The following is a 14,590-nucleotide window of genomic DNA, read 5'->3' as shown; positions in this document are numbered from 1 at the left end:
TCAGAGAAGGTGCCTCCAAAACACAGTGGGGTTTGGGGTGTGTCGGGCTCATGACCTAGGAGAAAGCTGGTGGCTTCTGCCCACCCAAGCACCGGGATTTCCCTGATCTATGCGAAGAGGAGGCTGCAAAAGGGATTGGGGCCTCCTCCACCCCCACCTTAAAATCCCCTTATCTATCTCAGGAAAGAAGGCTGGAGGTCCCTGCCCCTGGACAGATGTCCCTTACAAGATAGTGTTTGTCCCTGGGGCTCATTCAGATTCTAAAGAGGATGTAGCCCAGTGGTCAGACCTACTGGGTTCCATCCCCAGCACATGTACACACACACACACACACACACACACACACACACACACAAAATTCTGTAACTATTCATTACCCAAATAATCACTTATATGCCCTCAAAATTGCCAATATTCTACATTCTCTTCCTGCTATATAGAAAAAGTGAGATATAAGTTTGGCCAGGCACAGGGGTACACGCCAGTAATCCCAGTATCATGGGAGGCTGAGGCAGGAGGATTGAGTTCAAAGCCAACCTCAGCAAAAGCAAGGCACTAAGCCACTCAGTGAGACCCTGTCTCTAAATAAAATACAAAATACGGCTGGGGATGGGGCCTGGCGGTTGAGTGCCCCTGAGTTTAATCCTCAGTACTAAAAAAAAAAAAAAAGCTAGCAGTTTTTCAACAAGGCCTTATGGTACACACCTGAAGAGGCTGAGGCAGACGCATCACAAGTTCATGGCCAGCTTTAATAATTTAGCAAGACTCTGTCTACACAGGCATGCAGAATCCATCCCTTCCCCCTTCTCTCTCTCTCTCTCTCTCTCTCTCTCTCTCTCTCTCTCTCTCTCTCTCACACACACACACACACACACACACACACACACACACACACACACACACGCAGCTGCAGAGCCCTGGGTCATACTCCAGTGCAGGCGCCAGGCAGGAGACAAAGGTCGCCAAGATTCCTGCGCCCGGCACCGGACACCACACAGCCTCTCCCCGACTCCTCCTGCCCTCAAAGCCAGTCTCGGCGGGTCTGGACTCTGCACCCCAAAGCCCAAGGCTGGAGCCCGCGAAGGCCCCTCCTAGGTCCCCAGGCAGCCCTGGACTCGAGCTCCCGGCGTGCCAAGGGTTAAGGGGCTCGCGGGGGGCGGGAGGGGCAGTCCGGCCTCCGCGTGTGATTGGCTGCGCCGCCGGTCTCCTGCGCCCCGCCATTGGCCCGCGGCGGGCCCCGCCTTCCTGGGAGTGGGTGCCAGAGTCGCGCACTCGCCCTCGAGGAGCTAGGCGCGAGGCTGGGACCAACTAGCCGCGCCGTCCGAGCTGCGCAGCGCGCTGGGAGCCAGAGCCGGAGCCGGAGTCGGAGCCGGAGCCGGAGCCGGGCAGCGCGCTGGGACCCAGAGCCGGAGTCGGAGCCGGAGCCGCGAGCCGGAGCCGCCAGCCGGAAGCCGCGAGCTGGGAGCCCGAGCCGGGCCAGAGCCGAGCACGCGCGCTATGGTGAGTGCTGTTCTAGCCTGCGCACTGTTCTGGTCCAGCCTCGAGGGTCTCCGCCGGCCGCCGCGGATGGCACCTGGGCCCGCCCTACTCGCGGGGGCTGGTCGCCCGCTGCAGTGCAGCCCCCGCTCGGCCCTCGGGAGCGTGGAGCCCAAGGGCGCCCGGGCAGGGCTCGGCTCGCCCCGGTCCCCACGCCCTGCGCTGGATTCATGGACTGAGGCCGGTCGCGCGGAGCTTGGTTCTGGGCAGCTGGCCCGGGCTGGATGGGGAGGACTCGCGGTGGCCGGTTCGGCTTGGGGACCGTTGGTGCGGTCTGATTTGGGGCATCCGGAAGTCCTTTCACCCTGCTTGGTGTGCAGACCCTTGGCAGCGGGCTGGGTCGGGTTTGAGGGTGGTGGTGATTCCGAGGCTCTGAATCCACCTGGACCTGAGTGTCCGGAAAGCTGGGGGCATTCTGGGGCTCCATTGGGAAGTGGTGTGTGGCTGCACCGTGAGCATTCGCAGGGCTAGACTGGGACACTCCGAGACTGCTGATCCCACTGTGGCATAAGGGTTGGTGATTGTGGCCAGGCCAGGTTGGAGGCTGTCAGAGACCAGGGGCACTTGGAGGCTCCACGTCCAGAGATCTGGTCTCCCCAGCGTCTCCCAGCAAGTCTTCAGAGGAGGGGCCAGGTGCTGGCAGGGATGGGCAGAGGCACCAGAGAAAAGTGGGACTGAGGGGAGGAAGTTTCATGGGGGTCTCTGAAGCCCTCAGGGAAATCCTTTTGGTCCAGGCTGATCCAACATGGTCCTTGTCTGGAGGGAGTTGGCTCCGCCCAGAGCCAAGGCCTCTGGTCACCTCTCCAGGGCCTGGAGATTTCCTCTCCATCACCAGGAAGAGGCCACCTGCTTCTCTTTGGCCCTTTTCCAAGGGATAAGTACCTCTGATTCTGTCACCTACCAGTCAGGTTCTGTGCCCTCTGCAGTAGGCACAAGGCATCAGGTCAGGCCCCAGGAGAGCACGTGCCAGTGATGGTGGATGCCAGTCCCTGGGATGCAGCTCTTCTATTTCTCTTGTGATGCTGCTGCCAAGACTGAGGGGCACATTGGGAACAGCTGAAGAGCCCCCAGTGACTACCCAGGACCACTCCCTGCTCTGCTCAGCTCCAAGAGACTCCTTGCAAACTCCCTTTCCCTGTCAGTCACTTCTAGAATTTTCTTCCTTATGCACCAACTAGAATCTTCCTCCTGTGTACCACCACCTACCTCTTTAGAGAACTGTGGCTTTATTCTACCTGCCAAAGCACCCAGACACGGTCTTGGACTCCACCTACCTCTGATTTAAGAATCCCACAGGAATGCTCTGCTTGGTCAGTTTCACTGTTAGGGTGCATTACCCGGGGAACAGCACTTGATTCAAAGTCTTAAAATATGAGTCATAAAAGAAGGTAAGTCTGTGAGATCATGTCACCCATTGTGCCTTCAAGCCCACTCTGACCTAAGTTACATGGAAGGAAGTCTTTTTTCCTCCTTAAAAAACCATCATAAAGAGGAAGAGGGAGAGGTCCCCACATTGCCTTGGTGACACTTTCCAGAACCTCACATCTGAGAAGCCTCCCAGCCCATCAGGAAGATTCCAGATTCTGGCATCAAACAGTTCTGGGTTCGAGTTCCAGCTCCTCTACTTCCCCACAGGGACTTTGGTCAAGTTGCACCATTTTCCCTGGGTTACAACTTGGCTCATCAATGACAGGAGATGATAAGTCTTATCTTCTAGGGATGACTTGGAAATTGGTTGAGATAACCCAAGTGAGAATGTTTTGCTTGGATATAGCTTAGTTTCCTTACTTTTACAACCTTGAGCTCAGGTTGGAAAGTTCTACCTAATGTCTTACCTGTTTGAAAGTCTGGAAGAAGGATTAATGTCTATCATGATATGAGGAGAAGAGGACAATGATATGTAGATAATATTTTGTGTGTCATTCAACAGATATTTATTGAACACTTATTATATACCAAACCTTGTGCAGGGGAAGAAAAAACTGAAATACCATGTTAGGAGAGCAGTCCTTCAATGTCTAACTGGTCCTCAGGCTATGTGGCATGTCCTTAGGAGAGGTGGCAGTATCACACCAGGAGAGGGCTGACTTCTGGCTGGAGAGATGAGAGAAGGCATCACTGAGCAGGTGGCATGTGAATTGGAAAATTCATCCCAGTTCGGGGACCTGGGTGACATAGGAGCTGAGTGACATGGAACTCTGAAATCCCAGGATGGAGCTGGCCTGGCAAGTGTGTGAGGGAGCCGGGAAGAGGGGGGCAAACAGGTAGAGGGGTGCAGGGGCAGAGAGCAGGCTGCAGCAGGCTGAGTGGAGGCCCCAGGGTGGATCCTTGACACACCACCTGTGATTGGGGTGGGGCTGATGCCAGGCTTCCTTGGCCCCTGTCATTTAGCTCTCCCCCAAACAGGGGTCCCTGGGCCGTCATTCCTGAGGTGGGGGCGATTTAGGACTGCCACAGCGTTTGCCCCTGATCTCCTGCTCTGTGGACACTGAAGTCTAGTGCCCTTCCCCTCCAGCGTGGCCAAGGTTCCCCTGGCCCCTGGGTCCCTATGGGGCTCCTTGGCAGACCGTGTGGGCTGCTTCCTGCTCCGCTCCCCACCAGGTCTCTCCCCCATGGCAGGGAGTCAGCACTGATCTTAAAACTCAGTGGAGGGGCTGGGCTGGGGCCACTGGGGGAGCGCTCCCCGGGTTCCAGCCTCAGCACCACCTGAAAATAAATAAAATACAGGCATAAAAATATAATAACATTATTAAAAAGGAAAAAAAACCTCAGTGGACCCACCCCACCTCCGTGCAGGCTGAGGATGAGGTGGCTTTTTGTACCCCCTGCCTCAGGCTGTCCTCAGACCACCCAACACCAGGCACAGAGAGGTGTGTGAGGCTGCCAGGGCACAGTGCCAGGTCAGGCACCCATCGCCTGGATGTTTGAGACGTGAGCCAGACAGGCAGGCTCCGGGGAAGGAGACCAGCCCAGCTTCCCCTCTGCCCATTCCCAGCGGGGGCCTGAGAGCTGCGGGTCATCTTTACTCCCAGTGGTGGAGCTGAGGACAGGTCCAGGGCCCAAGTTTGAATCCTGTTGAACTACCAACTTGCTGTGTGACCTTGGGTCAGCCACCCTCCCTGTCTGTGCACCTTCCCTACCAAGGGGGGCAGATTGCTCCGCTTCTTGGGGTACCATTGTGAGGACACAATGGGTGCGGACACCATTAAAAACACGAGGGGCAAGGTTATCGTTTGCAGGTAGGAGGACGGCCGCATGCCAGGCCACAGTCGCGCCTCAGCCACTTGGATGGCCAGCACCTGTCTGGTAACCGGGTTACTCATGTTTCCTTGCATTGCTAGGTTTGGGGTAAGTAAGGATGTTGTCGCTTTGTGTTGAGGGGTGAGCCCTCGTTTCCTGCCAGCAGCCGCCCCTGGCAGACGAGGAGCACCAGTCACCTCTATGGACAGCAGAAGGCAGCAAAGACTTGAGGTGGGATGTGTAGCTCTAGCTGGGGCCCTTCCAGAACGCTCGATGCTTGGCTTGTCTACCTGTCAATGAGGGCTATTTCTCTGGGTACAGATCTTTAAGTTATGACAAATGCAGAAAAGTTAAAAGTCACAACCCTGGCTCTCAGGAGCCCAGAGTCCAGGAAAGCCACGAATGTCAGGAAGAAACTTTATAAAGCTTTACAAAGCTCCAGGAATTAAAGGAAATGAGCCAAATGTCCAGGGAGAACCTAAAGGAGCCTTTTCAAAATTAGGGGCATGATGGATAGAAGGGAGAACAAAGAGGGGCTGGCCTGAGGGCAAAGCTGATACCTGACTATATTTGCAAGGGCCTGGTAGGTCTGTTAAGTGACCTGGAGGAATCTAGTACAGAGGGAAGTGATGGTTGGAAGGGCTGTCACATGTGGGCTCTGGGCCTGAATTCGAGTCCTGACAGTTAGTGATGGCTGCCCAGCCATGGATACGGCTCAGCCTCTTTCTCCTGTCCTTGGCAGTGAGATACCTACCATGAGGGCCGTAGTGAGAAAGGGAGTCTGCTTCAGGACAACATCTGCCATTGCTGAAGCTGGGGATCTGGTTGGGTTTGTTTTTTCTCTCCCGTGGCCTGACCCCGTTCTATGAAGAAGTATGTAGATTTCTTCTGGAGAAAAAAAAAAACACAATAAGCTAACTTTATATTCCTTTCCTTTATTGAAAAAATCCAAACAATCCTTTTCAAGTGGGCACCTCACATTTCTCATGGTAAACTGAGGCTCAGAGAAGCCCATCAGCTTGCTCCCATCCCACGTCCACTAGAAGTTGAGCCTCTGGAGGCTGCAATGCAGCAGTAGACCTGGGGTTTGCCCCTGTTTATGCCTGAGAAGCACCTGCACTCCATGAGGGCAGCGTCTCTGGACCCGCCCAGAGGAAGTCAGGTGGAACAGGGCCTGGATGGGGGCTAGCACTTCAAGGTGCTGGAATTCTCCAGGTCTTCTGACACAGGTGGCCCGAGTCCATGCTGAGATCCTTGGCCCTAAACCCCACAGGTTCCTTTCCCTCTCATGACACAGAGCATCCTTCACAATGCTGTCTTTATCTGCCCTGTTCAAGCCTCTGACCCAGTTTCAGCCTAGGGACACTCTGCTCTGGCCACTAGACTGTGCTAGACTGTCCACTAGACAGTCACTGCCGTGGGCAGCCCATAGAGGAGGCCTGAGCACATGAATATCCTGCAGAGTGACAGATGACCACTTGGAGGGCTGGAGACGATCCAGGTGCCCTGGGCCTTGCCCTCCTCTTCTCTCCCTCCCCTGGGGCGGGGTCCATGAGGCCATGCTGAGCCCGTGTCCCCTGCTGCCCTGGAACTCCTCTGCTGAGTCTGACTTGCTCTGTGCTTTCAGCTCTGGGGCCCTAATCTCCCTTCCTCTCCTTTGGGTCTCCCAGTCTCTTCCCCCCGGAGCTCTCTCACTCTTTCTCCCAACATCCTGTCTGATCTCACCCCACTGAGCTCCCCAGCATCCTGCCTGCCAGAATGGAGCTGGGAGGTAGTGACTAATGAGCTTGGAGGTGAGTCATCCGCTAAATATAAAATCCCACTCACGTCCCTGGATGCAAAAGATTCCAAGCTCTGCATCCTTCCCCCAACTCCATTCTTCCTCAGGGGGCCAAGAGTTTACTCTCAAACAGAAAATAGATAAATACCATGGAGCAGCGACAGCAGCAGCAGCATCCTTGCCCCTCAGCTCTCCCCCTTGCATGTCTCCCGAGGCAGCAAATTCCCCAGTCCCTCGTTTCTCCAGCTGTCCCGGGAGGAATCAGCTGATGGAGGAAGACAGTGACCCCTAAGCCCTGCAGAGTAAGTAAGGAGGCAAGATTCATCTTCACGATCTCCCCTTCTCCCCTTCTTGATCAGGTGACCCCAAACTGCCCATTCTCCTGTGGAGGGAACCAACCCTTTAAACACGCTTATATAAGCAGGCACCAGGCAGCACTTGAACACGGATGGTGGAATGATGGGTTTCAGGTGCGGACCCTACTCGTGGACAGGTGTCTCCTTTAGTATCACTGATTCCTCCCACATAGCTGGTGTCTTTATGGGGGCCGACTGCTGGGGTCTTTTGTTTCATTTGGAGTTTGGATCCTTTATATGCATGTGTAGATACATTCCCTACACCTACCCCTATGTTCACACCTACCTGGACATCCCTTGTCTATGCCCACGCGCACGTCTACACCAGCCTGTGTGTATTTAATAGTTGGCATTTACCGTGTCACAGTGTCATGGTGTCCTGAACTGGATTCACACCTTACATGGATTGTGTCTGTTCATTTCCTGCATCTTGTGAGATAGACTCTATCACTATCCTCAATTTATAGAAAGCCAAATTTCAGAAAGGTAAAAGCAATTGTCCAAAAGTTCACTGAGAACCAGGATTTGAACCAGGGCTATATACTTTACCTCCAGGCTAAACTAGTAGCCTTCAAACGTTTTGTGATGCAGATCCATTGACGCAGAGGGCACACACCTGTGTACATGTGAGTGAATATACACGTGTGTCCATGTGCCCACATGGGCATACATGTGAAACACATGCTTTGGGAAATAACACTTATCCTGCCTTCTAATTTCATCTACCCCATTCTATTCTATTCTATTCTACTCTGTCTTTTCCATTCTGTTTTCATTTTATTTTAAAGATTTTGGTGCCCACCAGTGGAAAACACAGGCAAAATCATTCCTAAACTGTATTAATCACTCCATTGGACAGTACATGGAGAGCAGATTTCTATCCTATGATTTTGAACTAACTTCCTCTGATGGCTTTAGGCAAGTGTCTTCACTTCTCTGGGCTTTGTCTTCCTAAAATCTGTTTATAATGGAGTTTTACTATGTGACCCTGGAGGCTGGGCTTATACCTTTCTGCAACAGTTATAAGTCCTTTGCTTCCATGAGTGATACTCTGAAGGTCTCTCTCTAGGGAAGACTTAGGTCAATTGACTTTCCCCAGCCTCGTGCTTCATGAGTACATATCTGCACACACATGTGATGCAGGAGACAAACACTGGTGGAGGGTCTGGAACGTCTTCACTCTTCCTTCCACAGCGCCCTCAATCATTTCATGCAGAACAGAAAGGCAATACATTTTCCATCTTTTAGGGATTTGCTCTGATGTGGAATGGCACATTTTATCATATAAAATGTTAATTTGATTCCTCTCCCCATCTTTTTATTTGTCTGATTCTTTATGTCCTTCCTTTCTCATGCTTTTTGGAAGGAAGAGGAAAGACCACTTCAGTGGAGGTCAGGAGGTGGAGGTGGCAGTAAAGGGAAACAGAAAAGGAAAGATGGGAATTGACAGGTCAGAAGAGTGTGTCTGGGGAGAGCAGGATTATGCTCCCGTCTCTTCTCCGACTCTGAGTCCTGTGTGAACTTTTGAGCCTGGTCCCTGCCCTGTCTGGGTGTGCATGGGATATGAGGGAATTAAACAAGGCCTCCTCCCACCTGAACATTCTAGGGTGAGGAGGGTTATGCACCTGAGGCAGGGAGGAGAGAGAACAAGACCTTGGGTGAGCTCACACAATGGCCACTCTAAGAAATCCCTGAGGATGAGACTCACTTAAGTTTTCATGACTCAAGGAACCTGCCATTCTCTCCTTGGATACATTCAAAGTGTGCTTGTCAAGTGTTGATGAGTTTCAGACTTCCAAAGTAGCCTATCATAGTTGGGGTCATTTTGTGGACAACTTACATACCAGTGCTAAATGTCATAGAATCACTTGAGCAGGTCACCCATGGGCATTTCCTATTGCTATAGATGAGGCTCCTTAGGAGAAATGGTTTGCTTAGGTCTGGAGATTGGTTGGCCCTCTTTCTCTCTGACTTTGGGGTGAAGAAGTGTAGAGCTTGTATGCTTCATCAAAACTCCATGCATCCCAGGTACACTCTGGGCCAGGCAAATAAGTTTCACCTCTAGAACTTGGTTGTATTAGTCAGCTTTTCATTGCAAGAATGAAATACCTGAGTAAGGCTAATTTTATAAAGAAGAGAGGTTTACTAAGTCCACAGTTTTAGAGTTGAAAGTCCAAGCAGCACAAAGCAGGCTCTGGTGAAGCCCCCTTGGCAGGCCATGGGAGCATATGTGGGGTGGGAGCAGGGGAGGATCACATCTCAAAACAAGCCAGACAGAGGTAGGATGGGGGTCATGCTCAGCTTTTATAACAATCCTCTCACAAGTACTAATCAGACAGTGAGTACATCCATAAGAAATTAATTAAAAACAAACTATGGGTAAATGGCAGAAAGATCAATATAGGGAAGGGAGCCGGGGGTTGAGAGAGGGAAGGAAAAGAAGAGGTACTGGGGTTGGAATTAGAACAAGATATATTCCATGCTTTTGCAATCATGTCAAAATGGATTCTATTGTCATGTATAATTAAAAAGAATCAATGGGGAAAAACAAAGTAATCAGAATTCCATGGGAGATTCCTTAATCACTTTTGACCCTGGACCTCCCACCAGGCCCCTCTCAACACTGTCACCTGGGGTCTGTGTTTTCAACACAGGAGCCCTTGGAGGAACAACATCCACCTCTCAGCCCTGGCTCTCCACAGCACAGCCCCAGGGCCGCCTGCTGAGGCAGCTGATGCCCAGCACCAGGGGCGCCATCCACAGAGCCCCTGGGAAGATGCCCAGGTTCTGCTGTGAGCTCCCTTCCCCTGTCTGGAACCCCTCTCATGGTATCAGGCCTGGTGCTCTTGCCCTCCATGACCTCTGGGGTAGACAGAGTTCTGGTGGCAGTGGTCTGGAGCTTCAGGTCACAAAGTGTTTTAGTCAGTTTTTTTTTCCTGCTGTGACTAAAAGACCCTGACCAGAACAATTGTAGAGGAGGAAAAGTTTACTTGGAGGCTCACCATTATAGAGGTCTCAGTCCATAGACACCAGGTTCCATTCCATTCGGGGCTCCAGGCGAGGTTGACCACCAAGGCACAAGAGTAGGGCAGAGGAAGGCAGCTCCCATGATGACCAGGAAGCAGAGAGAGCAAGGTCTCCACTCTCCAGATACAAATATATACCAAAGCCACTCCCTCCAATTCCCACCTCCTCTAGACACCCCCGCCTGCCTCTAGTTCCCACTCGGTGAATCCCACCAGGGGATTAACACACTGACTGGGTTAAGGCTCTCACAACCCCATCATTTCCCTCTGAACCCTCTCACATTGCCTCGCTTGGGAGCCTTTGGGGGACACCTCACACCCAAGCCATAACACACAGGAAGCAGAGTACCTATCATCTGCGTCCGGCCCCATCAGAAGCCACCTGAAGCTTAGTTTTCTAATTGGCTACTGATTTCATATGCTGAAGGGCCTTCAAGGGGTCACCCTGAGGGCTCTACCCTGTTCCCATCTGCATTCTCTTCCCCTCTTCCCCACATCAGGGGCTGGTGCTGCTTCTGTCAGGATCAGAGAATCCTCTGGCAAGAGAAGGAGGATCGCAGATCATCACACTTGGGAGCAACAACAGCCTGCACCTGTGGAGGTTCCTGAGCGCTGCAGTGTCAGGGGCACCCACTACGTGTCAGCAACTTTTGGGAGACACCTCCCATCCGAGCCATTACACAAAGGAAAATTTTGTGTTAAAGTTTAAAATGAAAACCCATCCTTAAAATGCAGTAACCTCTGCCTCAGGAGCAAGACCTGAATCCAAGAAGTCGGATACCTGTGTGCTTCTGACCATCTGATCCGTGATGACCTGATCTTCCCTTTTCCAATTGATTAGGGAGAATAGGGCTGGGAGCTGCTGACCTCTGTGATCAGGAGGACTCTTGGAGACCTCTGAGAGCCTTAGAGAAGGAGAATCAGCTGAAGAAAGCTTTCTTGCAGGTGCAGTAGGAGAAGCAGTGGTGCTGGCTTGAGCAGGCAGGGGTCGGAGCATGTGCTTCAGATAAAGAAATCCATGTTTTCTTATCCAGGAGAGATGCCTGTCAGTTAATGGGGCAGGAGGACACGGTCCCTTGCCACCTGTCCCTTCCTTGTGTGAGCCCACAGGAAGGGAACTGGCACAGGGAGATGGAGCCCCATCGCCATCTCATCACCTGGAAACATAAACCTGGCCCTAAGAAAGTGAGGACTCTGTGGATCCAGGTGCCCTGTCACTTTCTCCGACCAGGAGCCCATGGTGGACATGGGAGACTTTTCCTCAGACAGCCTCGTCCCAATATTGAGGTCACTCATAGCTATCAAGTGGAAAGAACGTGTCCCAGCATGACCCTCACTCTCACCTAACCTGTGTGCTGCTGCTCTTCCCATCCGGGGGCCCAGCTTCCCCACCCCTGGCCTCACCCCTGCCTAGCATGGGGCCAGCGCTCGGCTGATTCTGTTTGTTTCCTGGAATCAAAATGAGTAGGGGTTGAGGAGGAAAGAAGAAAAAAGGAAAATACTTAGCATTTGTTCTATGAAAACTCATTGTTCACCGGGTGCAGTGCTGCACTCCTGTAATACCAGAAGCTCAGGAGGCTGAGGATCATGAGTTCAAAGCCAGACTCAGCAAAAGTGAGGTGCTAAGCAACACAGTGAGACCCTGTCTTTAAATAAAATACAAAATAGGGGGGCTGGGGTTGTGGCTCAGTGATAGAGCACTCATCTAGAATGTGTGAGGCCCTGGGTTCAGTCCTCAGCACCACATAAAAATAAATAAATAAAATAAAGATATTATGCCCAACTACAACTAAAAAATAAATATTAAAAAAAATTTTAAAAAATTTAAAAAAATACAAAATAGGGCTGGGGATGTGGTTTAGTGGTCAAGTGCCCCTGAGTTCAATCCCCAGTACCCTGCGCCTCCCCACTGCAAAAAACAAAACAAAACAAAACAAAACAAAAAAACCCACCACCAAAAAGCCCTCATGTTCTATCAAAATCCTTGAAAAAAAAAAAACTCAGAATTTACACCCTTCTTTTTTTAGGCCCACAGTTTGGTTTTCTTTATGTCTCTAACCTTTTCATTCGAGGCCTGAGTGGAGCAGGCTAATTGGCATCTTGAAGACCGGGTGAAGGGTAGTGGAGGTGACTGCCTCCCACGGTACACAGGAGGAACCAGAGTAAGAAACAGAGAAGTCCTGAGCATGTCTAGTGCCCCTGGGACTCAGGAGATGGATGGCATGTGTTCTCCTCCATTGCTTGACCCCCAGTAAAAAAAGTCACTAGATTTTATTGCTTATGAGTGGTCAGCCCTGGGCAGTGCACTTTACCTGACCACTCCTGTTTCCTTGACTTTCCTTATTTCCTTGATTAAGTTGCCCACCTCTGCTGACTGTCTATGAGAATTACATGAGATTTGAGGGATGTTTAGCAGTGAACCAGGATCTCCCCTGGGGGTTCCACTAACTTCCCCCAGACCACCAGAGTTTGCTCATTTCCAAAGCCTTGGTCTCCTCTTGATTGGCAGTCCTACGGAGAGCAGGGCAGAAACTGTGAAACCAGCCTACCCTGTGCTGGAGGCCTGGCTTGGTCCCATGTCAGCTGTGAGACTCTGGACTAGTTTCCTAACCAGTCTGACCCTCAGTTTCCTGATGTGAAAATTTGGACTAATGATTCTCACCTCCCAGAGGTGCCTGGAGGATCAGCTGAGATGGGACAAGGATTCACACACAAGCTCAGCTTGGCCCTGGCCCCGCCTATCCTGACCCCTACCCACTCATGGGCCCCCAAAGGGGTCCTTTTCCTTCTGTTCAACTGCTCAGGCCTGTTGCTACTTTTTGGCAATTTTCTAGTAAGGAATCCTTGCCTCTTTCACTTTGGGGAGTGAAATGGAGGAAGCAGATCCCAAGCCTATCTTCCCCAAAGGTGACATGACTTGGGATCCCCACTGCAGGGGCAGCAGAGAAAGGGAGCTCACTCTAGTTTCACCCTTTGCACTCAGCATGAGCATACAGGACTTGCATTTTATGCCCTTTCTGCACCTCGTACCTCTATGGTGACCTGTGAGGTAGACGGATCCTGACAGAGCCATTTAGTATTCTGTTCTGCCCAGACACCCAAGGTGACTTTATAGGCGGCGCCAAACCAACTGGTGTTGTCTGAACACATGACACATCTGCCCCCCTAGTGGCCATAGAGGGAAAGGCATTGGCTGCTCCCAGCTAAGCTTGCTGAACGCCCAGCAGCATGACCCAGTACAAATCCAAGGTAAGACAATAAATAGAGTCATCACCTGGATTCATTCAATCAGCAAGCTTTACTGGAGTGTCTACCAAGTATGTGTGGTTCTAGGTAGTGGGATCATGTGGGTGATCATGCCAGGCAACAAGGAATGGTCTCAGCAAGATGGTGATGATGACTTTGCAGCACTCTTTCCGTCACTGAAACTTGAATTTGAACAACCATCCAGACACAGAAATTCCTTCACAAGAGCTAAGAATCCAGGTGAGGGATTACAAGGCCTGGATAGGAAGAGACACATTAGAGAGGAAGGGAAGGTGGATTCACATTATCCTTGTAACCTCTCCATAGCTTGTGCCATTCACTATGGAGAGAGGTGCCCTGCGTGGGGGTGAAGGAGAGCCCCAGTCAGTCTCAGTGCTGGACAGTTCCTGCTGATCTAGCCTCAGAAGTTTGACAGAAGGGCTGAGTGGATATTTAAAAAACAGGATCCAACAGTATGATTCCTACAAGAGACTCACTTCAGTCTTGAGGATACACAACTGGCTGAAAGTGAAGAAATGGAAAAGGATATTCCACGAAATAGTAACCAAAAGAGAACAGAAGTGAGTGCACTTACATCAGAGAAAACAGATTTTAAGACAAAAACTGTTGCAAGAGAAAAAAAAAGTCATTATAGAATGATAAAGTCATAAATATATGTGCCCAACATTGGAGTCACTAAATATATAAAGAATATATTAGCAGAATAGAAGAAAGAGATAGATAGCAATGCAATAATAATAGGAGACTTCAACTCTCCAGTTTCAATAATGGATAGAATATCCAGACAGAAAATCAATAAAGAAAGCATGGAGTTAACATTATAGATCAAATGGACCTAGCAAACTCAGAGCGTTCTATTCAACCACAGCAGAACACATATTCTTTTCTAGTGCACACAGAACATTCTCCAGGATAGATCATATATGAGACCACAAAACAATTCTTAACCCATTTAGGAAGATTGAAATCCTATCAAGTATTTTTCCCAACCACATTGGAATGAAACTAGAAGTCAATAATGGCAGAAAAGTTAAAGTCCACAAAGGTGGAAATCAAAAGATGTCCTTCTGGACTACCAGTGGGGCAAAGAAGAAATCAAAAGGAGGTCTGGGGGTGTGGATTAGGGGTGGTGCTTGCCTAGTGAGGACCAGGTTTGATTCTAAGCACTGCACATCCAAAAAAAAAATAGGTAAATAATTTAAAAAGGGAAATCAAAAGGGGAATAAAAAATGACATTTTAAGACAAAGAAAATAAAAACAGAACACACCAAAACTTATGAGATGCAACAAAAGCATCACTAACAAGCAACTTAATCATACACCTACAGAAACAAGGAAAAAGGGAAAAACCCAGCCCTAAGTTAGCCAAGGGAAGGAAATAATAA

General features: G+C 50.5%; 1 long non-coding RNA gene across 5 annotated transcripts in view; it reads left to right on the top strand.

The window, feature by feature from the left end:
• The first annotated feature begins 986 nt into the window (after window positions 1-986).
• LOC144374240 (uncharacterized) overlaps window positions 987-14,590 on the top strand; it is a 53,478-nt gene continuing 39,874 nt past the window's right edge. For 3 of the 5 annotated variants that reach the window (XR_013433688.1, XR_013433685.1, XR_013433687.1), the window contains exon 1: window positions 987-1,500. This is a non-coding gene — a long non-coding RNA (uncharacterized LOC144374240). The remainder of the gene's footprint in view (window positions 1,501-14,590) is intronic. The other 2 variants (XR_013433689.1, XR_013433686.1) reach the window with 2 other exon arrangements.

Source organism: Ictidomys tridecemlineatus, unplaced genomic scaffold, assembly GCF_052094955.1.
Source record: "Ictidomys tridecemlineatus isolate mIctTri1 unplaced genomic scaffold, mIctTri1.hap1 Scaffold_63, whole genome shotgun sequence".
NCBI lineage: Eukaryota > Metazoa > Chordata > Mammalia > Rodentia > Sciuridae > Ictidomys > Ictidomys tridecemlineatus.
Note: the sequence above shows the minus strand (reverse complement) of the source record. Positions and strands in the feature narration are given on the sequence as shown.